This window comes from Artibeus jamaicensis, unplaced genomic scaffold, assembly GCF_021234435.1.
Source record: "Artibeus jamaicensis isolate MK-2021 breed Jamaican fruit bat unplaced genomic scaffold, CSHL_Jam_final contig_548, whole genome shotgun sequence".
Lineage (NCBI taxonomy): Eukaryota > Metazoa > Chordata > Mammalia > Chiroptera > Phyllostomidae > Artibeus > Artibeus jamaicensis.
In genome coordinates, this window is record NW_026521883.1 from 13,661,111 (window position 1) to 13,688,400 (window position 27,290).

General features: G+C 43.1%; 1 protein-coding gene across 4 annotated transcripts in view; it reads right to left on the reverse strand.

The window, feature by feature from the left end:
- Nucleotides 1-27,290, reverse strand: part of FAM81A (family with sequence similarity 81 member A) — a 127,960-nt gene that overhangs the window by 81,288 nt on the left and 19,382 nt on the right. The window contains exons 2-3 of one of the 4 annotated variants that reach the window (XM_037151026.2): nt 23,352-23,484; nt 13,521-13,620 (exon numbers count right to left, since the gene is read on the reverse strand). The gene's annotated coding sequence lies outside the window, so the exon portion shown is untranslated. Of the gene's footprint in view, nt 1-13,520; nt 13,621-17,401; nt 17,508-21,792; nt 21,809-23,351; nt 23,485-27,290 lie in introns of those variants that run through there. The other 3 variants (XM_053670102.1, XM_053670100.1, XM_053670101.1) reach the window with 3 other exon arrangements.

Below are 27,290 nucleotides of genomic sequence, written 5' to 3' on the forward strand. Positions count from 1 at the left end.
CAGGCTTGTATAGGTCAAAAGTGGTGTTTGCCCTGGCTGGTGTGGCTCAGTGGATTGAGCACTGGCCTACAAAGCAACGGGTCACTGGTTCGATTGCCAGTCAGGGCACATGCCTGGGCTGTGGGCCAGGTCTCCAGTGGGGAGCGAGTGAGAGGCAAGCACCCTTTGGTGTTTCCCTCCCTCTCTTCCTCCCTTTCTCTCTCTAAAAATAAATACATAAAATCTTTTTAAAAAGATTTTAGTGTATTCTTCCACATGAATCAGATAAAAAATTTTTATTTTGAAACATACAGAATCAAAAGTGTTTTAGGATTTGAGCATCTCCTTGAATAATGAGACTGAAGTGAGCTCTTTATGAGTGCTAGCTTGCCAGCAAAAAAGTATATGGAGTGATATATATATATATATATTTAAATCCTCATTAATAAGCAACACACATTTTGCACTTAAAATAAAATTAATATTATGCAGTTGCTCTTAAATGAGAAATATCAAGTGTTTCTTTTTGTTTGTTCTCCAACATTTGGACACCCTTTAATTGTTTTTGTGCACATATAGCAGATTTCCCAAAGCAATGTGAATGGGTTGTAGCATTTCCTATCAAAACCTGGAGCTCCACATAGTCATGTAGTAGGATATCATCACTACACACTCAGGAAATAGCTTTCTCTTCCCCTTAGAATAATAAATTTGACATTTTTCTTTTTCCTTAGAAGGATCCATGCTGTGAAGTTGCTGGAAACTATTGGTATGTGCTTAGGCAAGTCACTTAACCTCTCTTTGACTCAGTTTTATCTGTAAAAATGGAGATAATGTAGTGTCTACCTCATTGTATTCCCTTCTCAGGTGATTTGCTCTGAATCTGAGGGAATGAAATTCCCTCATTGTGTTCTAATGAGGCACCAAAAATCATTGTGTTCTAATGAGGCACCAAAAATCAAAGGTACCAATTCATGTAAAAAGGCTTAGAGTAGCATTTTAGTTACTATTTTAATGTTATTTATTATTTAATATAGTAAAAATGTTATTACTTTCTCCCAAGGCCCAATCAGAAGAATGGAGGTCTAATTAGTATCGGCTCAACTATTTTATCTTGTTTATGGAACAGAACTTGGTAATTCATCTGGTTGGCTCATTTCTCACACTGTTACTGATGTTGCCTGTCTTGGAACAATTCTATACTTCTGGTATCAGCCACACCCCAAAACCAACTCTTTCAAAACTATCTCCTAGTCAACATATGTATACTTCCTGATTTCCTGGATCATTTTGGCTGCATGTAACACAAATGATAAGAACTCTCTTCTCCAAGAACAACGACTGAGATCGTCACAGTTTGGCTTCTGCCTTATTTATCTGGATCGTTCCTGCCCCACCTACATGACTCAACCAGTTAAGTAAACACTCTGGCCCTTAAAAAGGGAAAGGCTTCTGTGTTTGGTGCCGGTGCCGTGGGTAGAGATGACATCACTGGCCCGTCCTCCTTCCTCCCACTGCCAGGTGAAGTCATTCCTCTCACAGTGAACATCTCGGAGGGTGAATGTAGCCAGCCATGACTGTGGAATCAATGACTACCAACACCAGACAATTATCTGGTCCCTGCTTTTAGTTGTTTGGTTTATTGTCATAAACTATCAGATTTCAAAGCATCACCAGCATAAAGAAGACTTCCTCTTCCCTGGTCTCACCACACCCGACCTGGGTTCTACCCTTTAAGAGTCTCCTCCATCTGTCCACCCTGCCCTGAGCATCAGGAGCAGATGTGGCCCTGTCCCTGATGAATGTCTCTGCTCAAGCCTCTTATATCACAAGGTGGGACTCAGCCTTTCCTGGCGTATTTTCTTCCAAATCCAGTCAGAACAGTGAGCAACCAATTAATATTGGCTCAACAATTTTATTTCACACATGGAGACACAACTTGGTGATTCCAGTGCTTAAAAGTCAGAACACCTTTTTTGGTTAGGTCTCAGTGACAAATACAAAATTACTGCCAATTCATTTTAAGTTTAAAACCCAAGCACACCCAGTATCTAAACCTTAACATAATCAGTTAGACATTTCTTTTTCCAAGGAAGAGTCTTTCTCCCCTTTTCCCAAGGGGAGAAAATAATAATAATGGCATTGTATTGAGAATGAGAATAAGAATGAGAATGTAAACCAAAAGGAAGTAAACATGGGTCCAGAAAGTGGAAGAGCCACCCCAAGGTAATAAATGGCAAAGGGCATTCTTAGGAATGTGATAAAAGGAAGCCCAAGACTGATGTGCACAGGCTTCACGGAGAGCAACCAGTGCAGACTGAAGCAAAAAGTAGAGCACCACAGTGAAGATATTCTCAAAAAAGGGAGCGGAGCGGAGAGGAGACAGATTACCCATATGTTTGACCATAATGAGGGGAATTATAGTTCATTCAGAAAGTTTGTAGATGAATCAGTAGGAGGTACGAAACAAACTAAGCAATATCCAAAAGAGGTGATTACTAATACCAAGAATTAAAAAAAAACTGTACAATCATACTCAACTCAGCTATGAACAATAGACATAATGTAAGCATTAATCAAACGTTGTTATGTCATATGATTCAGAAGACTGGGGGAGAAGAGGTATGTGTGGCAGAAGGTAGACTGAAGCATCTAAGAAAGCCAAGTTCACATGTTCCCCGGTGGGAAGACAGTAGATGATGCCCAACAGTGAGAGATCAAGAAACGTCTGGGTAAGCATATTTGACTTTATAAACTAAGTACATGTATTTCTTTGATATAGAAAGTTACCAGAAAAACCCAGAGTTCTGAGAAAAAAATCATAGTGTATTTTTAAAGTACATGTACCTATTATTTTGAAAATCCTCAGGTTATTTATCTAAGACTCTTATCACCGCCTTTCTTTCTAGAGCATGATTTTTGCATTTCTATTTTGGGCACATTTAAAATGTGTGGTTAGCAAACGGCAATTCTTCCACTTGAGAATGGCATTATGAAACCTTTTTAGAGGACTGAAGACACTAATTTAAAAACTAATTTTGTTCAAAAGAACCTAAAAGCAGTGGCTGCATAGTAAATTGTTCCAAATATATTTTCATAAATGTCTGACAAAAATCAGTATATGGCTTCTCCCTTCTGATTTAGCTTGTTAAAAATAGAATAGTTGAGGTAACAAGTATCAATACAAAAATATTTTCTGATATGTAGCCTATTTATTTAAAGCGCTATGTGTGTGTGCAACTATAATAATGTTTTAGAGCAAGAAAAAATGTAAAAGCATCCATTTGAGTTACTTTTTTATGATCATTATTGTCTAAGGAAAAACTACACAGTTTCCCCTCCCACCTATGTTCTTCTTTCCTGTGAGTCTTTCTTTTCTTATTCACACTGAATGCTCACTGCTGACACTTCCAGTCACCCAATGTGCAGAGGGTTTTCCCAACACTAAGCAAGTTCTCCATGACATCAGCTGAGTGTCCTATCATTTATCTTAATTCTGATACTACCTACTTGGAGATAGTGTTAGATCCCACAGGTTAAGGACTCAGCCCCACAGGACTGGCCCCACGCCACTTCAGATGCCAATCACAGGTTGTCACCTGTGCTTCTGACCAATATAAATCAGGGTTCCCGTGAACACCTGCTTGGGTTTGATGAACTTGCTAGATCAGCTCACAGAACTCAATGAAAGAGTTTAATTATGTTTATTGGTTTTATATAGAAGGATATATTAAAGGAAACAGATGAACACCCAGAGGGAAGAGATGTGTAGGGCAAGGTGTGTGGGACAGTGCGCGGAGCTTCAGTGACCTCTCCAGGTGCACCATCCTCCCAGCAGCCGCACTTGAGCCCAATCCAGAAGCTCTGTGAACCCCATCCTTTGGGGATTTTCATGGGGTTTTATGGCAGAGGCATGGACAATCATTAACTCCATTTTCAAACCTCCTCCCTTCTCAAAAGAGTGGGGGTTGGGGCTAAAAATCCCAAGCTTCTAATTATGGCTTGTTCTTTCTGGTGACTAGCCCTTATCCTGGAGCACACCAGAATCACCACATTAGACCAAGACACTCCTATAGCCCAGGAAATTACAAGGGTTTCAGGAGCCCTGTAGCAGGAATTTGGGGTCAAAGACCAAATATGTTAGAACAAAAGATGCCACCAGCATTTTTATTGCTTCAGAAATCACAAAGATTTTAGGAACTCTATGCCAGGAACCAAGGAAAGAGACCAATATATACTTTCTATTATCTCACAATTATAAATAACAAAAAGCCAGGTGATCTTTTTATATAACACGTGTATTACATGAATTATCATGTAATAGAAGAACTCCAGGATTCAATGTCAAGAGTTGGATTCAAATTTCGTATTCATGTCTTAGTAACAGGATGATTTGGGGCGAGTTATTTAGCTTTTTTTGTTGTTGTTTTTTTTTGAGCCTGAATTCCCCCATCTGTTGAGCACCTAGACTGTCAGGCACTATTTTAGGCATGAGGGGTACAGAGTTAATATCGTCTATACCCTCATGGAGCTTATATTTTAAGTGGGGAAGATAAACAAGTAAGCAAAGCTATTTTAGATAGTAATGAGGATCATAGAGAAAACAAAAAATGTCATATGATAGTGACTGATACAGAGTTTGGTGGATAGTTCAGAAAGGATGGTTAGCATGAACTCCTCTAAGAAGGGGATGTTTGACTGATTCCTGGATGATCTGAAGTCAGCCATGTAAAAATCTAGGAGAAATGAATTACAGGCAGGAGGAACAGCCAGTAAAGAAGGGGCCTGGAATACTCAGATATGGGGATTAAAAAGAAGGCTGGTGTCGTAGAGCTTAGTATGAGTGGGAGAGGGCTCAGACCAGTGTGGCTCAGTTGGTTGGGCATCATCCTGAAAAGCGAAAGGTCACTGGTTCAATTTCTGTTCAGGGCACACGTGCCTGGGTTTTGGGTTTGGTCCCCAGTCAGGACATGCATGAATGGTAACAGATCGATATTTCTTGATCTTTCTCTATCACATCAATGTTTCCCTTCCTCTCTTTCTCCCTCCTTTCCCCTCTCTAAAAATAAGTAAATAAGTAAAATGTATAGAATGAGGAGAGAGAGGGGGGAACTACATGAATGTAGAGGGCACTGTATGTAGGAGCTTGAAAGCCATAGTAATCATCTTGGTTTTATTTGAGATGATAACCAAAGGAGAATTTTAAGCAGGGGAATAACCTGATTTGATTTCCTCTGGCGACTGTTTTCAGAATAAATTATAGGAGGGCATAAGAAAAAGCAGACAAACTAGATTTAAGGCTACTATAGTAGGGAGTACAAAGAATGGCTTGGATTACAATGGCTATGGTGGGGCGGGGATAGATAGACGTTGACTGATTTGGGGTATAATGTAAAGGTAGATTTAAGCCAACTTGTCAGGAGTTAGTTGGGGATGGAGAAAAGAGAAATCAAGGTGGTAGTTGCCATTATTGTTACTTTAATCTGAGCACCTGGGTATAGTATGATGCCATTTATGAGATGGAGAACTCTGTGGAAAGAGAAAGTTTAGGAGCACAAATCCAGAACTCACTTTTGGACATGGGAAGTATGAAATGACTGTTAAACCTCTAAGAAGAAATATCAAGGTGGCCACTGAAACTACGCACATGAAGTTTAAGGGAGGGTCTGAACAGATGTCATTTGATTGGCACTAGCTTATAGGAGGAACACTTAAAGCCTAGATGAGATCATCTAGGAGAGACATGCAGATGCGGAATTGCATGGGTCCCAGAACCGAGCCTTGGGCAGAAAGGGAGGAACCAGATGCCTCGAATCAGAGCTGAGAACCAGGGAAGGAAATTGAGAGGGAGGACCCTGTGTAATTATAAGGGAGCAAGGAGAGGGTGACAACGGTTAGAAGGTGAAGGAGTAGTTTCAAGGAAAGTGTTGACGCAATGGTCAACTGAGTCCAAGGCTGCTGAAAAGTTTCAGAAGTTAAAGCCTAAAAAGTAAGTGATGGATTTGGCAACTGGAGGTCATTAGTGACCTTTAAACGGCTCTTTCAGAGGAGTCGTGGGGACATGACTCTTTTGGAGCAGGTTGGGGAAGAGATGGGAAATGAGTAAAGAAGCAGGGGCCATACACAATGCAGTGAAGGGGAGCAGAAAAATGAGAAGGGAGCCAGAGAGGTATGATGTAGAAGCAAGAGCCATTTTGTTTCTTTTTTTTATGTTGCTTTTGTTTTTTAACAGAAGACATTAGAGCAAGTTTCTTTTTTTGCTAGCAATGATCCAGTAAAGGAAGAGAAATCTGTGATGCAAGAGAAAGGAGATATTAGTTATAAATAGGTATTTTAAAATCCTGACAGACAGTTAAATACAAATCCCTTATATAAAAAAGTTCCAGCAAGAACTCCTCAATTTTTAACAGTTTGATGAAGATTTCTGGTGTTTTGTTAGCTTCTTCTCATTCTTTTTTTCCATGTATTTAATCTTGAGTTTGCATATACACTTTTATTTATTTATTTATTTATTTATTTATTTATTTATTGCTTGCTGAGAGTTTAGTGCAATTCACACTGTGTCCACATGAAGCATTATTTTGTTGTGATTAAGAGGTCAAGTCCTGGAGTCAGACTGCCTTGGATTAAGCCTCATCTCTGCTACTTGATAGCTATGTAGCCTTGGGCAGTTAAATTCTCTGAGCTTCAGTGTTCTTTTCTGTCAAATATTATTAATAATAGTTATTTCATTAGGTTGCTCTGAAGCTTAAATAGAAAAATACATGTGAAGTGTCTGTCATATAGTAGGCATTTCATGAATAATAGCTGATATTATCATTATCATTATTATTATTACTGCACAAGCAAATACAAAACAAAGTGAAAAGTATTCATATAGCTAAGAGATTTAAAATTGTAAGACTCAATAAATTGCATTGTAAATACAATAAGTGGCAAAAATTTCTTCTGAACCACCCAAGTAATCTTTGCTTCCATGCAGCTTTCAAAAGGTATACATTAAATGTTTTTTGGAACTAGATACAGGTGGTGGTTGTACAACAATGACTGTACTAAATGCCACTGAATTGTACACTTTTAAACAGTTAATTTTATTTTATGTAAACCTTATGCAAATTTTTTTAATTTATTTTTTTTATTGATTATGCTGTTACAGTTGTTCTATTCCCCCCTTCATTCCCCTCCACCCTATCCCCCCATCCCCACCATCACCCTCCCTTTAGTTTATGACCATGTGTCTCAAGTTCTTTAGATTCTATATTTCCCATGCTATTCTTGCCCCCCATCTATTTTCTATCTACTGTCTATGCTACTTATTTTCTGTACCTTCTCCCCCCTTCTCCTCCTCCCACTCCCCTGTTGCTAACCCTCCTTGAGATCTTCATTTCTATGTTTCTGCTCCTGATCTAGCTGTCCTTTTAGTTTGCTTTTGTTTTAGGTGTGGTTGTTAATAACTGTGAGTTTGTTGTCCTTTCACTGTTCATGTTTTTTAACTTCTTTTTCTTAGGTAAGTCCCTTTAACATTTCATATAATAAGGGCTTGGTGATGATGAACTCCTTGAATTTGATCTTATCTGAGAAGCACTTTATCTGTCCTTCCATTCTAAATGAAAGTTTTGCTGGATAGAGCAATCTTGGTTGTAGGTCTTTGGATTTCATGACTTGGAATACCTCTTTCCAGCCCCTCCTTATGCAAATTTTACAAAGTACATTAACACTACATGCAGACAATACTATGTGCCTCTGCCTTATTTTTTTCTGAAGGTATGGTTAGAAAGAATGTCACATTAAAGCAGAGATGATAGATAGATAGATAGATAGATAGATAGATAAAAATAATTTAATGGTTTAGAAAAATCCATCCCCACAAAAAGAGCTTAAAGAGCTCAATACTTTTTTGCCAGCAAGACTAAAGGCTCCAGGTATTGGCCAGCAATAAATATGAGATAAAGTCAAGAGAAAAGTCTAAGTAGGGCATATTTACAAGCAAGAATTTAGATGGATGTTTTAGACAAAGAGAACAAATTCAAGAGACCATCACATGAGAAAAGCAGACTTGGGAAAAGCCATAAGCAGCACCAGGGAGAGCTCCCAGGCAATAGACATCTCCTAGCGTACCTTAAGAAGCTACCATCCTTCCAACTCTGAGATTCAGGGGCTCCTCCTCTTCGAACCTAAAGTTTCTATTCTAAATGATAGCAGAGGTCTACAATCACAGCTTGTCTTACATGATCTGTCGGTGTCTACATGATACAATGAATGACAAGTTCTTGGACAGGATGGTGGTCCCACGTTAAAGCATTCCAGGCACCAAACAAGCTCTGCCCGACAATAACATGGTTTTTAAGGACTGCTGGGGCTAAAGGCAGTGAGGTGCACCAGGACCAGGTACCATACAGATCACGTGTACTATATATTCATTGGTTATTCCAACATTTCCATTGATTCACCTAAGGTCACACAGCTAGTTAGACACAGAGATAAGACTGATGGGAGAAAGAAAGAGTATTAACACATTGATTTCCTGGTCTCTATCAGGCAAGAAGAAAGAGGAGGAAGAGGAGAAGAAAGATCTGCTACCCATTTTTTCCCTCAAAAACTTAAGTCTTCCCCAGCTCATCCTGTCTTTCAAGCAGGACATCTAGGATGTAAAGACTTTTCCGGAAGATAGAGGCATAAGTGAACATACTTTGCATCCATGCACAACTACAGGAAAAGTTACAACTAGACTACAAAACAAATATCAACCAGATTTGTCAGAAAATCAAGGTACGTGGAAGTCCAACAACCAAATATTTAAAGATGCCACATTCATCCAGACAGGTAGGAGAGGGGCAGATGCGGAGAGGCACAGAGAGGCAGGGAGAAGCACAGAGAGGTGGCAGAATGGGTGGTCCTACATTCACATGTGGTGTATAAAAATTGGGAATGATATTTCAGAAGCAAGTGATCTCAGCCCCAGACCAGATGACCCAGCCAAGGGTTTCAGTGCCAGGAAGGTAAGTTCCCATAACTCCTGGCTGTAAAAACCAGTGAGGGTTGCAGTGGTGGAAGACACTGTGGGATTCTCAAGAGACTCCTGTTAAAGGGCCCACAGTAGACTTAGGATTCACACAGACCCACCTCCTCTGGGATTCAGCACCAGGACAACAGCTGAGGGCACAAGTGGCAGATGGGGAGAAGGGAAGAAAATGAAGTGACTGGCAACAGGGTGAGTGCCAGGAGACAAGTTCCTCCTGGGCAATCTCCAGAGGTCAAGCAGCAGCATTGTCCTCTCTCTGAGTCCTCTTCCACACAGAGCCACAAAGTGGTACAACTGGTTGCCCCACCCTGGTGATTATCTAAGGCTCCGCCTCACAAAATTCACAGTTGCCTTTTCTACTGTCAGCCACGTCACTAAGACAGGGAGTCAAAGTAGCTCTTTCTAATACACAGAAACAAACACAGGGAGGCTGCCAAGATGAGGAGACAAAGAAATATGGCCCAAATGAAAGAACAGAACAAAACGCCAGGGAAAGAACTAAATGAAATAGAGATAAGCAACCTATCAGATGCAGAGTTCAAAACACTGGCTATCAGGATGCTCAGAGAAATCATTGGGTATTGCAACAGCATAAAAAAGATGCAGGAAGAACTGAAGGTTCCATTAAATGAAATAAGAAAAATCTATAGGGAACCAACAGTGGAAGGGATAAAGCCAAGAATCGAATAAATGATTTAGAACATAAGGAAGAAAAAAAGCATTCAATCAGAAGAGCAAGAAGAAAAAGGAATTAAAACAAATAAGGATAGAATAAGGAGCCTCTGGGACACCTCCAAATGTAGCAACATCTGAATCATAGGGGTGCCAGAAGGAGAAGAGGAAGAACAAGAAATACAAAACTTACTTGAAAAAAAAAGCATACAAGAAAACTTCTTTATTTGGTTAAGGAAATAGACATACAAGCCCAGGAAGCACAGAGTCCCAAACGAGTTGGACCCAAAGAGGAATACACTAAGACACATTATAATTAAAATGCCAAAGTTTAAAGATAGAGAGAGAATCTTAAAAAGAGCAAGAGAAAAGCAGAGTTACCTACAAAGGAGTTCCCATAAGACTGTCAGCTGATTTCTCAAAAGAAACTTAGCAAGCTAGGAGGAACTCAAAATGTTGAAAAGCAAGGACCTACATCTAAGATTACTCTATCCAGCAAAGCTATCATTTAGAATGGAAGGGCAGATAAAGTGCTTCCAAGGCAAGGTAAAACAAAAACTGTTCACCATCACCAAGCCATTACTATATGAAGTGTTAAAGGGAACTAAATAAGAAAAAGATAAAAACTATGAACATTAAAATGGTAACAAATTCACACCTATCAGAAACTGAATCTAAAAAACAAACTAAGCAAACAAGCAGAACAGGAACAGAATCATAGATATGGAGATCATTTGGAGGGTTATCAGTTGGGAACGGGGAAGGGGAAAATGGGGAAAAAGGCACAAGGATTAAGAAGTACAAACTGGTAGGTACAAAATAAACAGGGAGATGCTAAGGAGAGTATAGGAAATGGAGAAGCCAAAGAACTTACATGTATGACCCATGGACATGAACTAAGGGAGTGAATTGCTGGGGGGAAGCGAGGTACCAGGTGGAGGAGGGCAGAGGGGATAAAATTGAGACAACTATAACAGCATAATCAATAAAAAATATTTTAAAAAAAGACTTTCCTGACCCCCAGTGATGAGGACCACATCTGCTTCCACACAAGAATCTCTGGCCTCCTGCCTGGTGTAGCTCAGTGGATTGAGCACTGAACTGCAAACCAAAAGGTCTCATGGTTCGATTCCCAATCAGAGCACATGCCTAGGTTGCTGGCCAGGCCCCCAGTATGGCATGTGAGAGGCAACCACACATTGATGTTTCTCTCCCTTTCTTTCTCCCTCCCTTCGCCTCTCTAAAAATAAATAAATGAAATCTTAAAAAAAAAGAATCTTTGGCCAAACTTCCAGACACCTGTCATTCCACTGAGCCCCAATTCTAAAACACTGTTACCCAAAGCATAGTCTAGAGATCAGGCGTACCAGTACCACTTCTGCGTTAGAATGCAGATTCATGGGTCCCCCACTAGATCCATGAAACAGAACCTGCCCTTTTTAACCAGATTCTTGATTGATTCCTATGCACCTCAAGGCCTGAGATGCACTCACCTAGCAGTCATGACCACACCAGAACTTGACAGTCATCGGGAGCCGGTCTTCTTCACTGGGTGAGAAACAACAGTCCAGGAGGTAGGAGTCCTGGTCATTGGAATTGTTGGGAAAAGCCTGGAATTTTGTGTTATAAAAGAAACCCAGTGATACCTTGCCATTTGGAATTGTTAAGGAATGTCTATTTGATTTTATTATAAATCATATAAACTGTGATAAAAGGGAAAATTCTGTCTAGGCTGATACTTAGTGTGCAGCAATATGCAATTGATACTCAGTGTGAAACACTTATTTTTCCATTAAAACCCAGCTGTCCTGATTTAAGAGCTCCTCCAAAAATATCACTTGATATTTAGCTTCCTTCACTTAAGATTTGTTTGTTTAGACAACAAATTAATTCTCGCCACTACAGAAGGGAGAACGGAGTGTCATAAAGCCACAGAAGGACGTCCCCGCCTCCACAGGGCCACCGTGGCATGACTGGGGGATATTGTGACCAAAGGCCTGACCTGGTTGGGAGGAGGGTATAAGGGGACTAAAAGGCAATGAAAAAAAAATACAATAAAGAGTAAATAAACCTTTTAAAAAAGCCATGTCCTGGTCACACAAACTTACAGGGGCAAGATGGGCATTGCCCGAACCAGTGCTAGTAGCTGCATGTAAGTGATGTGCTTTTTGCTCAGGGTTGCTTTTTGCATCTCTGTTTCCAGCAGTGCTTTTGTCCTGCTTCTTAGATGATAGTCCCTAAGGAGTGAGTCTCCATGTTTACCCTGCAATGGGCTTCCCAGGCCATCATTTCAGATAAACTTTCCATGACTCATTTAAGTCTATACCAGGCACTTGTTCTGAGTCCAGTGCAGGGCTGGGGCTGTGAAGGAGACAGGAGCTGGGTCGGAAGACCCAGAATCTGTTTAAGTTGCATGGTCCCAAGGTTTGAGAGGTTTCTTGTCTTGCTGGGCAGAGTTAAATTGCATGTATATGTTTTAGATGTCTTATAGGCACACACACACATGCACACACACACACTACTGGAAAGAAATGAAAGAGTAATAAAGTGCTAAATTATATGGTTCACAATTCAAGTGCTATAGAAGGTTTTGAAAGAATGAGTTCCTTTCCTTTGAAAAGAGTAGAGGAAAGTTTACCATGGGCCCTGGTGAAGGTGTGCCATTCTAGTACACAGCAGAGGGATTAAGGGCATTCCTAGAGAGGAAAATCGAGAACAAAAGTGAGAGTTATTTAATATCCCTTAATCTTAATTTTCACTTCCCTAAGTGGGAAGAAGTACAGTAATATTTGTTTTTGTTGACTCATAGGTTTTCGTGAGAATTAAATGAGATGGTGTTTGTAAATGTTTTATTATCTACAGAGTTAATCAAACTGATTAAATGACTTCAGCCCGGGCTGGTACAGCTCAGTGGATTGAGCACAGGCCTATAAACCAAAGGATTGTGTTTTGATTCACAGTCAGGGCACATGCCTGAGTTGCAGGCCAGTTCCCAGCAGGGGACACACAAGAGGCCACCATACACAGATATTTCTCTCCCTCTCTCCTTCCCTTCCCCTCTAATGATAATTTTTTTTAATCTTAAAAATAAATAAATAAATAAATGATTTCAGTAGCCAAACCTACTAGTAGTGGTTTGAAACCAGAATATCAATTTTTGATTTTGCAACTGAAAAAAAAAAAACAGCCAAAAGATCTGTATCAGTCTTTTGCATAAGATTTTTGCCTGCAGCCAGTCTATTCAGAAACCACATTATAGATCACAAAGGTCATATTGGCCACCACTTATTGTCGACAAGTGCTTTGTGCTCTCTGCACACCCGGCCGTTTTGATTCCTCACAGCAGCTCTGTGAGGACGGGACAGCACCTCGACCCTGCACTAGCCGAGCTCCACAACTAATAAATAACGACGCCGTAACCTCATGCCCATCTGGCTTCAAAGATCAAGCTCTTATCCCTCCGTTACCAGGTCTGAGAAAGGAATCAGAGCGAGAAAAGTTATTAAGGTTTTTTTCTACCACGCCAAGTATTAGCATGGACATTTGAAAGAAAACAATAGCCAAATAAGTGAACTGAAGTGAACATTGTACCACACGTAAAAGGCACTTTTGCAACATTTCTAAGCCTTCTTTTTCACCTTTGGAGAGAATAGATTCAAGAGAGAACGCAGAACCAAGCTGCTTATCTCTGTAAGTTAGAGAATGTTGATTTCTGAAAGGTGAGAGGTGGGGTTACAGCTAACGAATTTGAATGGGTATAAAAACCAGTTTGCATAAATGACATCCGAGGCATGTCTTTTCCACATATGGTTGGTAGGCTTCCTGTCACCATTGCCTGTGGCCTTACCTTTGCACTAGTCTGTCAGCACAATCTTAGAACCATGTCCCAGCTCATTTTGTGTCCTCAAGGCACCACGAAGCTGCTGCTACGACATTTGTTTGGTTCCCTAGGAGAAAAAAAAAAAGGTGTTTGCTTTCTTCATACATTCCTGGTAAGTAGAGCAAGCCTTTTTTTTCACATTGCTATATAGATCATAGCGTAAGTTTAACACCTAGCGTTTGACATTAAGGAGGAGACAACCATCTGAAAATCAAGTGGATATAAAAGGGGAGATGACAGGTTGGGATGGCATCTGTGGGAGGGACGAATCAGGAGGCTGGGAGCACAGCCTGGGGATGCGGTGCTCATCCATCCGGACCTCAGTGAGCTGAACTCCCTTTCTGTTTATAGTCTCTCCTTTTGGTTTCCCTTTAAGTTATTTTGCAGGACTCTTTCAGGACAACGACTCGATGGGAGCTTTTCTAGCGGCTTCACCACACACTCCTGCAGTCGGCCCACCCCTCCCCACCAACCCCTTCAGTGACCCTGAGCACAGCCCCTGGGCAGACTCACCTGCAAAAGTCTAGATGGGTCGTTTACAAACTCTGGCTACTTACCCGCAGAAAGACTTTTACAAAGCTATCCACCCCCATATATATTTTAATTTTAATTTTATTTTATATTTATTTTTATTGTATTTTTTTCTATTACCATTTAGTCCTCTTACACCCTCTCCCCTCAGCAATCACCACCCTGTTGTCCAGGTCCATGAGTGCTGTTTCCTTTTTGCTCAGTCCCTCCACCCCCCCCCCCCCCCCGCCTTAGCTGTCATCTGGCTCTCCCTCTATGAGAATCTGTATCTATTTTGCTTGTTCATCCTGTTTGCTCATTAGACTCCACATATGAGTGAAGTCCCATGGTATTTGTTTTTCTCTGACTGGCTTATTTCGCGTGGGTCATTTACACAAGGGAATACTACTCAGCTATAAAAAAGACAAAAACTTTACCCTTTGTGACAGACAATATGGATGCATCTGGAGAACATTATGCTAAGTGAAATGAACCCAATTTTATTTTTATTTTCTACTTTTTGGTGTAACGAGATTTTAAAATTGAACCGTTCCAATACACTTTGGAATAATTTCAATAAAATAAAAGTACCACAAGCACCACAGGTATATGAAACACACCCAGTAGGTCGTTATGGAGACTCAAGGACTTGATAGATCCGCGTGCCCTGCGCACAATAAATGCTGTGTGTTTGCTGTGTACGTGGGTGTGTGGAGAGAGACGGAGAGTGGTGGCAACATGTCAGCAGTCACTCTTCGGAAGGGTTGCAGCAGCTGCTGTTGAAGACCCAAGCCATGTCTCCTCAACCCGTGTTGGAATTTGCTCACAGCTGTGGGTCACAGGTTCTGCCGCAGTGAAGAATTCACACCTCAAGTGACCTATCTCCCTGCTTCCCTGTCAGAGGACTTCCTCTGGCACGAAGAAGTTTGCTAATACTGGTGCCTGCCCTGGCAGGTGTGGCTCAGAGGACTGAGCACCTGACTGCAAAGCAAAGGGTGGCTGGTTCGATTCCCAGTCAGGGCATATACTGAGTTGTTGGCCAGGTCCCCAATAGGGGATGCATAAGAGGCAACCACACACTGATGTTTCTCTCTCTCTCTCTCTCTCTCTTTCCCTCCCTTCCTCTCTTTCTAAAAATAAATAAATAAAATCTTTTAAAAAATACTCATGCTGAGGTACAGCCTGCAGACTAAGGTACTTAATTCCCTCATGGTCAACCATCAACTCATGGGGGAAAGGAGGTGATGGAAGCAAGCCCCAGTCTCTCCATCCGCTGATGAGACCGCTGGGAGGCCTGTACCCTTCCCCAGATGGTCCTCAGCAGGACTGAGCCCTGGTGGCTCCCAGTGGTGACTGTCCTATGAAGCACACATTATTGCTGTTTTTCCTCTTCCTGCTATTTTCAAAGTCAATAAATAGATGTTAAAAAATGTTTTAGAATAGCAGCTCCATAGCACGGTTGGGCATTGTTCTTGGCTGTGTTCCAAAGCCTGGTCTGTGGCCCTCCCAGAGATTCTGCAAGCTAGTGAATGTCCCTTAGACAATCATTTCTGTTTCCGAACAAATCTTTGGTATTAAATATAATTAGCAGCAAGAGGTACAGGAGAGTGGATCTCAGCAGGGGAAATCTGTCACTCAAGGACAGTTAAACCCCTCTGAGCCTCTCTACTATTCCTGCTGTTGCCATTTTTTTTAAAGCATAAATGTGGTTGCTTAAAGCAGCATAAATCGATTCTCTTACAGTTCTGCATGTCAGAGGTCCAGTGTAGGTCTCACTGGGCCAAAATCCAGCCCCCTGCATCCTTTGGAGACTCTAGAAACAGCTCCTTTCCCTTGTCTTCTCTGGCTCCTAGAAGCTGCCCTTATTCTCCGGCACGTGGCCACTCCCGCCCTCTTCAAAGCCAGAAACAGCAGGTCAAGCCCTTTTCCCAGGTCATTGCTCTCTCTGCCTCCCTCTTCCCCTCTGAAGAACTCCTCTGACTAGATTGGCTCCATCTCAAGATCAGCTGATTAGCAATCTTAAGTACATCTGCGACCTGAATTGCCTTTGACCGTGTAAGGCAGTATTCACGAGTTCAGGGGTCAGGATGTGGACATCTTTGGGAGAGCCATTATTCTACTGACCAGAGCCTCATAGCTTGACTTGCACCCCTGCCTTCTCTGAGGATGATGGGAGGAAGCTGTGGCCTCCAGGCAGACAGGTTTCCAGCCCTTTTCCCGAGGAACGGAGACAACTATCTACCGAAGGCTGAAATAAACACTCTCGAATGCAAATAAGGGACAGGAGATCACGGCTTTGAATTCTGCAAATGTAAGCTTAGGTGGGGAGAATTTTATAGGTTCGCAGGTTTATGTTCCTTAAAATATGCAAATGAGGTATTCATTCCTATGTTCCCAAGGTATAATATAGTTTTGTTTTTGTTTGTTTGTTTGTTTGTTTGTTTTAACATGCCGCCTTGAGAAAATTTAGAGGGCCTGGAAGAGGCCAGTCAGCTCTGCTTTCTTGAGCAGCCAGTCAAGTCCACACCCCACCCCCTCCCCTTCCGGTCTCTCACACTCTGGGCCGCTACAGACCCTCACTAGCCTCCCCAGGGCCAGGTACCAGACAGCCAGGGGCAGCCCCTAGGTCCCTGAAATTATTCTCATGACTCAATTCTAAGCCTTCTTACCCTGCCTCCCCTGCTCCTTCCCACAGAAACCACAACAAGGTTCTTGCGCACAGTTCCCCTTTGCCCCGGCCGCCTGACTGACCAGGGTGCTTCCCCTCGGTGGCCCTGCTTGGCTGCTGGTTCTCCCCGGGGGGCTGTGAATGTGACAAAACTGTCACACTCTTTCCAGTTGCTCTCTCGTCACCTGCACCTGGCCTCACCCTGCCTCACCTCAGGTAGCATGGTTATAAGTGTTTAGTTCATTTATCTCACTCTTTAGTTTTTTTGATTGATTTTCCTCTCTGCAAAGGGCTCAGGGAAGACCTTTCTCAACGGCTTGAAAATTAATTTTAAAGCCAACAGAGGAATGTCCAGAAAGGCCTGTGGCAACTCCACAAAGGTCGTCCCACCCCAGATGCGAGGGGGGGGGGAGCCCTCATGCTACTCCACAGCAGGTGGGAGCAGGGAAAGGGCAGGGATGGGGACCAGCTCTAACACTGTTTCTTTGAGTCTTTTGATTGGTCTGGAAACCAGTCCCCAGGGTAGGAACATAAATTCTGACTGCAAGAAACAACCTCACAAACAACCAGACCCACAGGGCTCCAGCAAGTCTTTTCCATTCCCGGCAAATTCTGAAATCTCTTTACCAAAACAAATGCTACCCCATCTGCCCCAAACTCCTAACCTTACCTCTCTCATCTATGGATCCCAGTCCCCCTTCCACTCAGGAGCCCTGATTTCTCCAGCATAGTCTCCAGCCCCCGGGAGGAGTGGCAAAGGTGGCTCCAAGGGCAAGTCTGGATCACCAGCCCCTCCACCGGAAGCACCATCAGCCCCCCGCCCCCCGCCCCTCTGCTCTGACTCTGCCCCAGTCCATTTCTCTCCCACGCCTTTATCTCCTACCCACTCCATCTAGGGCTGCGGAAGATTCCACCCAGAGGTGTGGACCTAGGAGAGATACGACAGAGCATTTCACTCCTCTGGTGGAGGGAGGTGACTCATTCCCTGAGGGGGAGAGGACCAAAACATTTCCTATATCTGTCTCTGTCTCTGCTCTGCTCTGAAGAGGTGGTGGAGCTGTGTTGAGTTTGGGAACTACCGTGTGAGTTCCCATTAGCACTCTGAGTGCAGTGAGGCCCCTAGTCATATCTGCAGCTGAACTCTTGGTCTACTTTTCTCAATGGGAACTCCAGTAGTCTCTACTGGAAGATGCACACATACCACTTTGCTTCCACTGGGGATCCAAGTTCATCCAGCCCAGTTCTGCCAGGCCAGCCCTGGGCTCCCCCACAGCCTCACTTGGACAGGGCCCCTCCCCTCCTGTATGACCCCTGCCCCAGGGACTGTGCCCAAAGCAGATCCCAGCCTGTGCCGTGTCCATGCTCCTTGACCTCTGGGACTGAGAGTTGGACTTATTCATCAAGCAATAAAGTAACCATAAAGTAATATAATTCAACATCACTGTCAAAAGCAAAATAAATAGCCTAGTGTAAAATCTAGACTCAACAAATAAATATCTGTTGCTTGAGCTTAGCTTAAATGCAACATTGTTCCAACTTGTTTCTAACTTTTAAAATGGTTTCTTTTTCCAGACCACAGGATGTGGGAATACTTCCTAGGTTAATTCCATTTTCCCGTAGGACCTAAGTCACCAGAAAATACCCAAGTTCCTTCTCATTCTGTCACTGTGATGTTCCCATTGCTCCAGCTCACATCCCCCTCTGCCTTCCTCCCGCACTTGTCCCCTGCCCTGGGGGGCCACTGGGGGTGCAGAGAATGAGTATTGCTCCATGGTTAGCAGCCGAGTGAATGCAGCTGGTTCCACTGCTAACTCTGTAACCTTAGGTGACTTTGCTTCACCTCTCTAAGACTCATTTTCTGAAAAATGGCACCAGTAATAATAGTACTGATACTATTTTCTGTACTAATAATTTATTTTTTAAAAAGATTTAATTTATTTTTTAGAGAGAGGGGAGGGAGGGCGAAAGAGAGAGAGGGAAACATCGATGTGTGGTTGATTCTGGCACGCCCCCCACTAGGGACCTGACCTGGCTCACAACCCAGGCACCTGCCCTGACTGGGAATAGAACCAGCAAGCCCTAGCTTTACATGTCAGCACTCAGTCCACTGAGCCACTCCAGCCAGGGCTAATAATTTCTATACTATAATAATAATATGGATGATAATTTCTATATTAGAATAATAATGTGGATATCATCTTTATAATAATAATACCTATATTATAAAAATTGATCATTTATGTACCATATTAATGATACTGAAGTCTTTTCTGTATTATAATAGCATGATACTCTTTTTTGTGCTAATTTCTGTAATATGATTATAATTTCTGCACTTAATAGTACTGATACTACTTTCTTTACTAATAATTTCTACACTTTAATAATTTCTGTGTTAATAATACAATAATAAAGTATTGTGCTACTAATCATTTAATAATAATAATTCTATATAATATCTAAACTAATAATATCTGTACTAATAATATGAATAGTTTTTGGTAAAATGAGGCTAATGATACTACTGATCTTACAGTTATTCTGAGAATTATATGAGGAAAAAACAGGTGAAACACACAGAGCATGACACATGGTACGTATTTAATAAATGTTAGCTATTATTTAAAGAAAAAATTTCTATCCTCACCCAAGGACATTTTCTCCATTGCTTTTAGAGAGAGAGAGAGGGAGGGAGGGAGAGAAACATCGATTGGTTGCCTCCCGTATGTGCCCAGACCAGAGATCAGACCTGCAACCAAGGGATGTGCCCTGACCTGGAATTGAACCTGCGAACTTTTGGATACAGGACGATGTTCCAACCGACTGAGCAGCATCAGCCAGGGCAACGTTAGGTATTGTTGTTGCTGTTGTTAGACTTTTATTCAGCAGTCAGCCTCCCTCCAAGCTCTTGCGTCAGGGAAACTTGAAAACAAAACTTAAAACTGGCTCGGCTTTAGGTCTGCCTGGGCAAAGAAAAGAGGGTCCCTGAGAGCAATGTGTGGGGAGGGAGAGCATCGCCTTGCCTTGGGTGCCTCCTCGCCATTTGGGCAGACAGTTCATTGCTCCAGGTAAGAGGAGAAGCAGGTATGAGAAGGGTGGGACTAGGCAGCCTGGTCATGCAGTGGGGGGTTTTGTTCTCCCCCAGGTGGAATAGGAATTTCATTCAGAGGGACAGGGATGCTGGAGCATTCAAAGGAAGGTTAAGCTCCCTCCACTGTCCCCACCCTGGGGAGGTACCTTGGGCGTTGCCTCAGGGAAAAGCATCTCAGAAGCAATGGAAGATCCCGGGGCAGGAGAACACAATCCTTAAAGAGACCTGGATCTAGAGCAGAGGGGAATATTGCAGGTGTCCGTGGCCCTAATGGGTGGTATTTAGGGAAGGGAACGAAAGTGGCCCCTTTGCTCTTGTCTTCCTCACTTGCCCTTGGAGGGAGGAGCTTCTTTGCTGGGTAGGAACAGGCCCATGCAGCTTTAGGTTGGCCCTTTAGGTTGGATTACATTTTCTCACTTAGATTTGTAGGGCTTCATTTTACACTGTATTTTACTTAACATGGAGGCATTCCTGAAACTATTTGGACTGGAGCCCATCAATCAAGATAAATGATTTTTTTATGTTCTAAGTTAGAGGCAAAAGAACAGAAAAATCAATATGTACAATCTCCCCATCCTGATCTTCCGCCTCCAGCCTGGCAACCTCAAGTGTGTCCTCAGAAGCCTGGAATTGTTAACGAACAAATAAAACCTTTCCCTCCAGGCCCCCTAGGAAGTGGGGGCACAGAGCCCTCCCTCTTGTGTTCATCCAAAGCCTGCCTCTGAACTGAATGTCGAGAACTGACTTAACAGTCTTCACCACACAAATGCAGCTTTTCATAAAATAAAAAAGCCAATGCGTGATGATTTCCTTTACAGAGACAGAGAACAGACGCGCAGATGCCTCGTGCTGAGGGTAGGAGTGGAGACTGACTGCCATGGGCGCGAAGAAACACTTTGGGGAGTGAAGTGTTTGTTCTAAACCTGGACTGTGGTGATGGTGGCAGGACTCGGTAACTTCGCCGACCTCATCGAGTTGCACACGTACAGCGGGGGAATTTTATGATAGGTGACTGATGCCTTGCTAAAACTGTTTTGTTTTTTCCATTATTTTTATTGTATTCTTCCCTTAAAAGTTGTTTTTTTAAATTATTCTGTTGTAGTTGACCGGATTTTCCCCTGTTGTCCTGCCCAACCCCTCCCCCCACTCCCACAGTCAATCCCCACCTTGTTGTCCACGTCCATGGGCCATTTATACCTGTTCTTTGACTAGACCCTTCCTCTTCTTTCCCCTGTTATCCCCTCCCCACTCCCCTCTGGTTGCTGTCAGTCTGTTTTTTGTTTCCAGGCTCTGGTTATATTTTGCGTGTTTATTTTGTTCATTAGGTTCCTCTTATAGATGAGATCATGTGGTATTTGTCTTTCACCACCTGGCTTATTTCACTTAGTATAATATTCTCTAGTTCCATCTATGCTGTCACAAAAGGTAGGAGCTCCTTCTTTCTTTCTACTGCATAGTATTCCATTGTGTAAATGTACCACAGTTTTTTGATCCACTCTTTTACCAATGGCACTTTGGCTGTTTCCAGCACTTGGCTATTGTAAGTAATGTTGCTATGAACATTGGATGCATAGATTCTTTTGGATTGGTGTTTCAGGATTCTTGGGGTATAATCCCAGCAGTGGAATCACTGAATCCAAAGGCAGTACAATTTTTGTTTTTTTGAGGAAATTTCATACTATATTCCACAGTGGCTGCACCAATCTGCATTCCCACCAACAGTGTACCAGGTTAACCTTTTCTCCACAACCTCTCCAGAACTTGTTTTTCGATGATTTGTTTCTGATGGCCATTCTGACCGGTGTGAGGTGCTATCTCATTGCGGTTTTAATTTGCATCTCTCCGATGGCTAATAATGTTGAACATCCTTTCATATGTCTATGGGCCCTCTGTATGTCCCCCTAAAGGCGGTTTTTATGTAGTGGGCAACTGGTTTAAATTGGCCAAACAACATAGTGGTTAGTACCTACATTATAGTCCTGACCATGTGGATTGGAGAAAACGACTTCACAGCCCTCAGCCTCAGTCTCCTCGTGTGTACAGTGAGAGATGACGATGTATATCTCTAAAGCAGAATGAAAATTGAATGAGACAACTTGCAGAAAGCACTTACTTAGCTCGGCAGTGGCCTTGAAGCCACTGCTTCTAATAGCATTATAATTTATCCTAGAACCAGGAATGTGGGGATGCCCTACTGGGAGGGGTGAGTGTCGATCATTTCTTGACTTGGGAAGGGAAGTTCATTCTGGATTTTTCAATGAGAAGGCTCTGGAAATATCATGTGGTAATGTTGTTTCCAGACTCTTGGGCCCACCAATGCCCTTGTGTCCAGAAGTGCCACAGTTCCACTCTCCCTTTCCAGGGGTCTCTGGATATCGACTTTTGCCTCCTCCTGGGTCAAGCACTGAGGATAAAAGAAGTACAATTTGTTATGAAGCCCATGGAGAGAGCAGGAGGCTCCGGAGGCTCCAGGCCTCTGGGTGACTGTCCCAAGCAGGCCACCTTAAGAGATGCTCTAAGATAGATATGATTCCAGAAACTAGATGTGGACGCTTGACATTTCTGAGCTCACCCTTCACACAAGTTCAGAAATGTCAAGTATGATTGTTAGGAGCATTAAGGAATAACTGGGGCCTGCCTCTAGAAAGAGGCAGTGTGGGAGGAAGGGGCCTGGTCCTAAAAGCCATCTCAATGGCTTGTCCTCACCATGTGTATGGAGGACAATTTATTCTGATGTTTTTAAGGGACCATAGATAGACAGAATGAAGCATCAGTCATTCTGGGGGGGGAAACATACAGCTGCATCATCTACATCCTCACATACCCCTTGTCCACTTTGTCCGTGGCAGGTTTACCTGCTCATTCAGTCACTCAACATGTATATACTGAACTTCTGCTATCTGCCTGAGGCTGGTCTAGACAAAGCCCTTGCCCTCACAGACCTCAGTCTAACAGGAGACACCCACAATGAGCAAGGAATCACATGAATCTATACATACGTGCTAGCAAAAAAACGGATATGCAGGAGATAGGGTGGCTGGTTTCAACTGGGTGGTCAGGGAAGACTTCTGTGAGAAAATGACATTTTGCAGACCCTTGAGGGATCAAAACAAGCAAAGGTCTGGAAAAAGAGCATTCCTGGCACAGGGAAGAAGATTCACAAAGGCTCTGGACCAGGGGTGAGCTCTCTCTGCTCAGAGAGCAGAAAGAAACCAGTGTAGCTAGAGCAGAACGTGAGGCAGGCGTGGTGGTAAAAAATTAGTCCCGGGTGGTGGTCAGGACCTCGATCTGTTGGCCTCCTGGCTACGAAAAACATGGAGTTCTCTCTAAGTGTGATGGGAACATTTGGGGCAAGAGATTTGATTTATAGCAGGTTATTCTGGCTGTTTGGAGAACAGATTCCTGGGTGTAAGGACTTTGTCATCAAACTATTGATACAGAATTTCACACCAAAGGGACAGCCCCTTCCACCTGAGAGACCCTGTCCTCTCTAAGGCAAGAGAAGGAAGGACTGTGGACCTCACATTACCAGAGTGAGCAGAGGATGTCTCTTCCCATTTTCTCTCCAGTAGGTCTTCTGTTTTCAGTTTAGGCTCCTGAGTGGATATGACTCCAGTTCCTCTCCGCCCCAAGAATAAATGGATTTGCTTGTGCAGATTTACCTGTAGAAATAATCTGCACTCATTCTCTGACATTGGTTCTTCAAGACTTTGGGGAAAACATTTATTAAGATCTGGAGGAAATTTATTACATAAAATGTTTCAACATGAAAAGAACCAATTATGTCCCAGCGTGCCACCCATGCTGATTCATTCTTTCTTTCTTTTTTGAAACGCATCTACAATTCTAACCAGATCTCCATTGCCTGGACTGAAAGACAACCTTAGATGAGGCTTTCTAGCCGGAGAAATCTTTCCATAAAATAACTTGGAGACACGAGGGTGGGGAAAGGTAGTATTAGTCTTCTCAGGATGCCATAACAAAACACCACAGACTGGGAAGCTGAAACGACAGACTATTTGTTTCTCACAGTTCTGGAGGCCAAAGTCCAAGATCAAGGTGCCAGCAAGGTTGGGTTCTGGCAAGGCCTCTTTCTTCTACTCACATATCTGCCAAGCTCTTGCTGTGCCCTCACATAGCCTTTCCTCTTTCCTCTCTGTGTGCATGGAAGGAAAGCTCTGGTGTCTCAGCTGGGGACCCTATGTCTGAGACCTGCAATTTTCATCCATACGTTCATTTGATCCAAGGCCCATTAATTCAATGTCCCGTGCTTGGGAGGTCTCCACGTAGTCCATGCCCCCTCCATAAAGCACAGCCATGTGGGGGTCTCCAACTTACTATTCTTAGGAGCCAGAGAGATGACAAGCATTTCAGCAGAAGCAGACATTATCTGCCAAGAAGCATTCAACTACATTTAACATCAAATGGTAAAAAACAAATTTAAACATCCGTCTAGCCAAGCAAAATACATCTAAATGACTAATTGGGCCTGCAGGCCAACAGTTTGTAACCTCCGGTGACTATAACGGGCGTGACGTTTGTTTCTAAGTATGGGAACAGGGGGGACAGAGGAATGGGCAGCTCTTGTAAGACTCTTGACCCTCAAATCCCTGCTGGAGCTGAGGCAGAAATATTTTGAATCTCAAAACAGTTAAGAGACATTAAAATAACACCATCCTACTTTCCACTCATGGAGAGAAATTTGGGTTTATTACTTTATATCAGTATAAAGCAATAGCAAACTTAATATAAAATAATAATCCTTTAGGGTCTCAACTTAAAAGATCACTTTCCCTCTAAATATGCAAAGAGGAAATGTTTCCAGAATTAATCTGAAGCCTTTGTAGTCCTTTGGCTGAAAGGATCCCCTACTAAAAATTCCTTTGTTGTATTTTGACATGGTAAAGCCTTCAACACAGAAGTGGCAGCCGGACACCTGCCAGAGGAACAAGGGGCCCGGCCGTGGGCCCAGCACCCACTGGCCCAAGGGAGCCCAGCACACACGCCTTTGGTGTTCGGTAAGGATTAGGCGTTGAGATGGAAAAGGGTCCAAAGCCCTTTCTTATATGTCTTTCTTCAAAGAAGCAGACTTCTTTAAGTTTTTGAGGCTTTATCATTAAAATAATAAGTTTCCATTAGTGCCCCCCAAGTATTTTCATTTTTCGTTGTGCCTACAAATTGGGAGACATCGTAAACTATTTAATGAAAAGGTAAAATTAGAGGAAATTTCCCCAATCTGAGGGTTTCAAATGAAAAGGAACCAGACAGTTTTTCACAGTATATTTGACCAGTAATACAGAGCACAGTTCTGAGTCCTACTTTTCTTGTCCTGGGTTCGTGTTTGTGCATAAACTGGTTCCAGAGCACCAATGGGTGATCCAGCCAGGGAGATGTTAATCAAACAGCCAGTGCGTGTGAAATCCCAAGACAGCATGTGTACTAAGGAAAAGAAACACGTGAGAGAAGGATTCTTAGCAGACTGCGAGTTTAGGGATGACTTCCCCAGGAAAGCAACAGGAGCTGGAGCCGAGAACAGAAGCTGATGGGCATTAGCAGGGAGCAGGAGGAGCAGTGTGGCTTGCAGGAAAGCCCTGCCTCAGAAGGGAGTGCAGAGTGTTGGCAGAGCAGAAAGTTGACCGTAATGGCTGGACTGGAAGGGCAATGGGAGGGAATGACACCTGATGGAGGAGGAGTGATGTGGACCTGATGGCTCAGTGCTGCATGGATCACAGTAGGAAACCCTTACAAGGTTGCAAGTGGCAAGGGAAAGGAACCACGATCATCTTATGCTATGAAATGATACCACAGGCTGTGGCATGATTAGACAGTAGAGAGGTCTGAGCAGGAGCAGGGCAGAGTGACAAGCACTGCTGTAAGTCAGGAGAGGAGGCAGAAGCTTAGACCAGCATGGGGCAGTAGAGATGGAGAGGAGGAGGCAGGTGTGAGAGCTATTGTGGCCTGTGAGTGGTTGGATGTGCAGGGTGAGGGAGGAGGAGATGCTCAGCTAAGTTAATTTCCTCACGAGAACTGGCATGTTTGGAGGTACATTCACAGAGGCAGGGGACACTGGAAGAAGAATGAATTTGGGCGGTCACAGCATGAGTCAGTTTGGACAAATTGACTTGGAGAGGCCTTTGCATCCCCCAGTGACCCCTGGTCCCCCAGTTCACAGACCCCCACTTGTAACTGTTGCCGCAGTACTGGAAGAAGGTTATCTCCCAAGTGTGGTGGGGCAGATGATGACGCTCTCCCTCCATACCCCCACTCTGGAGCCTCTCCAAGAAGTCCACTTGAGGAGTTTCATGTTTCATTCTAGTTGAAAAAAAAACACCCTCAATTCTCTTATTTTGAGGTAAAGAGTAGGTAGGGCCTTCTTAATATGAATGTGGTGTTCTAACTACTCTTCCCCTTCTTGCCCTGTAGGGTTCGGCCACTCACTTTAAACATGGGGAATCAGATGGAGTAGAAGACAAGGGGGAGAGCCAGGCCCCTGAGACTATCCCTGGAGAATGAGGACTGGCCTGAGCCTAGTCGAGGGAGTGAGTCCCCTGCCTCTACTCTGTAATCCAGAGAGAAGGAGCATCTTTCAGTTTTTCCAACATGCCGTGCTTTCTTTCTTTCATGTCCCCATACATGCTGTCCCCTCCCCTTCCTCCTCTCCTCAGACCCTTTCATCTGGACACGTCCCTAATCATACTGCATTCCGTGCTCAGATATCACCTCCTTCAGGAGGCCTTTTCAACGTCCATGGTCAGTGATGTTCAGTGCCTATGGTGGAGACTGCTAATACCAGACACCCAATGTCCATTTTCTTCTTTTTGTTTTCTTGTACCACAATCCTAATTTTTAAGTTGAGCATATGGTGCTTGGAATAAAGACTACATTCCCCAGAATCTTTTGTAGCTAGATGTGTCCATTTGGCTATGTTCTGGCCAATGATATGAGAGTGGAAATGTTTGCAACTTCTGGGATGTGATCTTTATATGGAGCAGACATGCCTTTCTTCTCCTTCCTTCATTAGAATAGGACGGCTGATTCTCTGGCCACCAAGTTCAACCATAAAGCACAGGCATCACCCTAGGGATGGAGGAGCCTCGCACTGGAGAAATTGGGTTTGTTTGCTAATGATTTCATGAAGCTACTTTACATTTTGCACTGCCTACCTCCTAATTTTATTTATGTAAGAGAGGAATACAATTTCCATCCTGTAGAAAGCACTATTATTTTGGAGTTTTGGTAACATGCAGCCAAACCCAATCTTAACTTATCCAGCCCCACTGCCTCCCCACACCCAATGTGTTTGCACCCATTAAAATATTCAAACCTCATATTATCATTGCACAGTTACTTATCTGACTGAAACAAAATCTGCCCTTCTAGAGTTTACACTCTTTCTCATGTGCAGATGTGACATAAGTTTCTCCCACCTGACATAACCAATAACATTTTTGCAAGCGTCCAGAAAGTA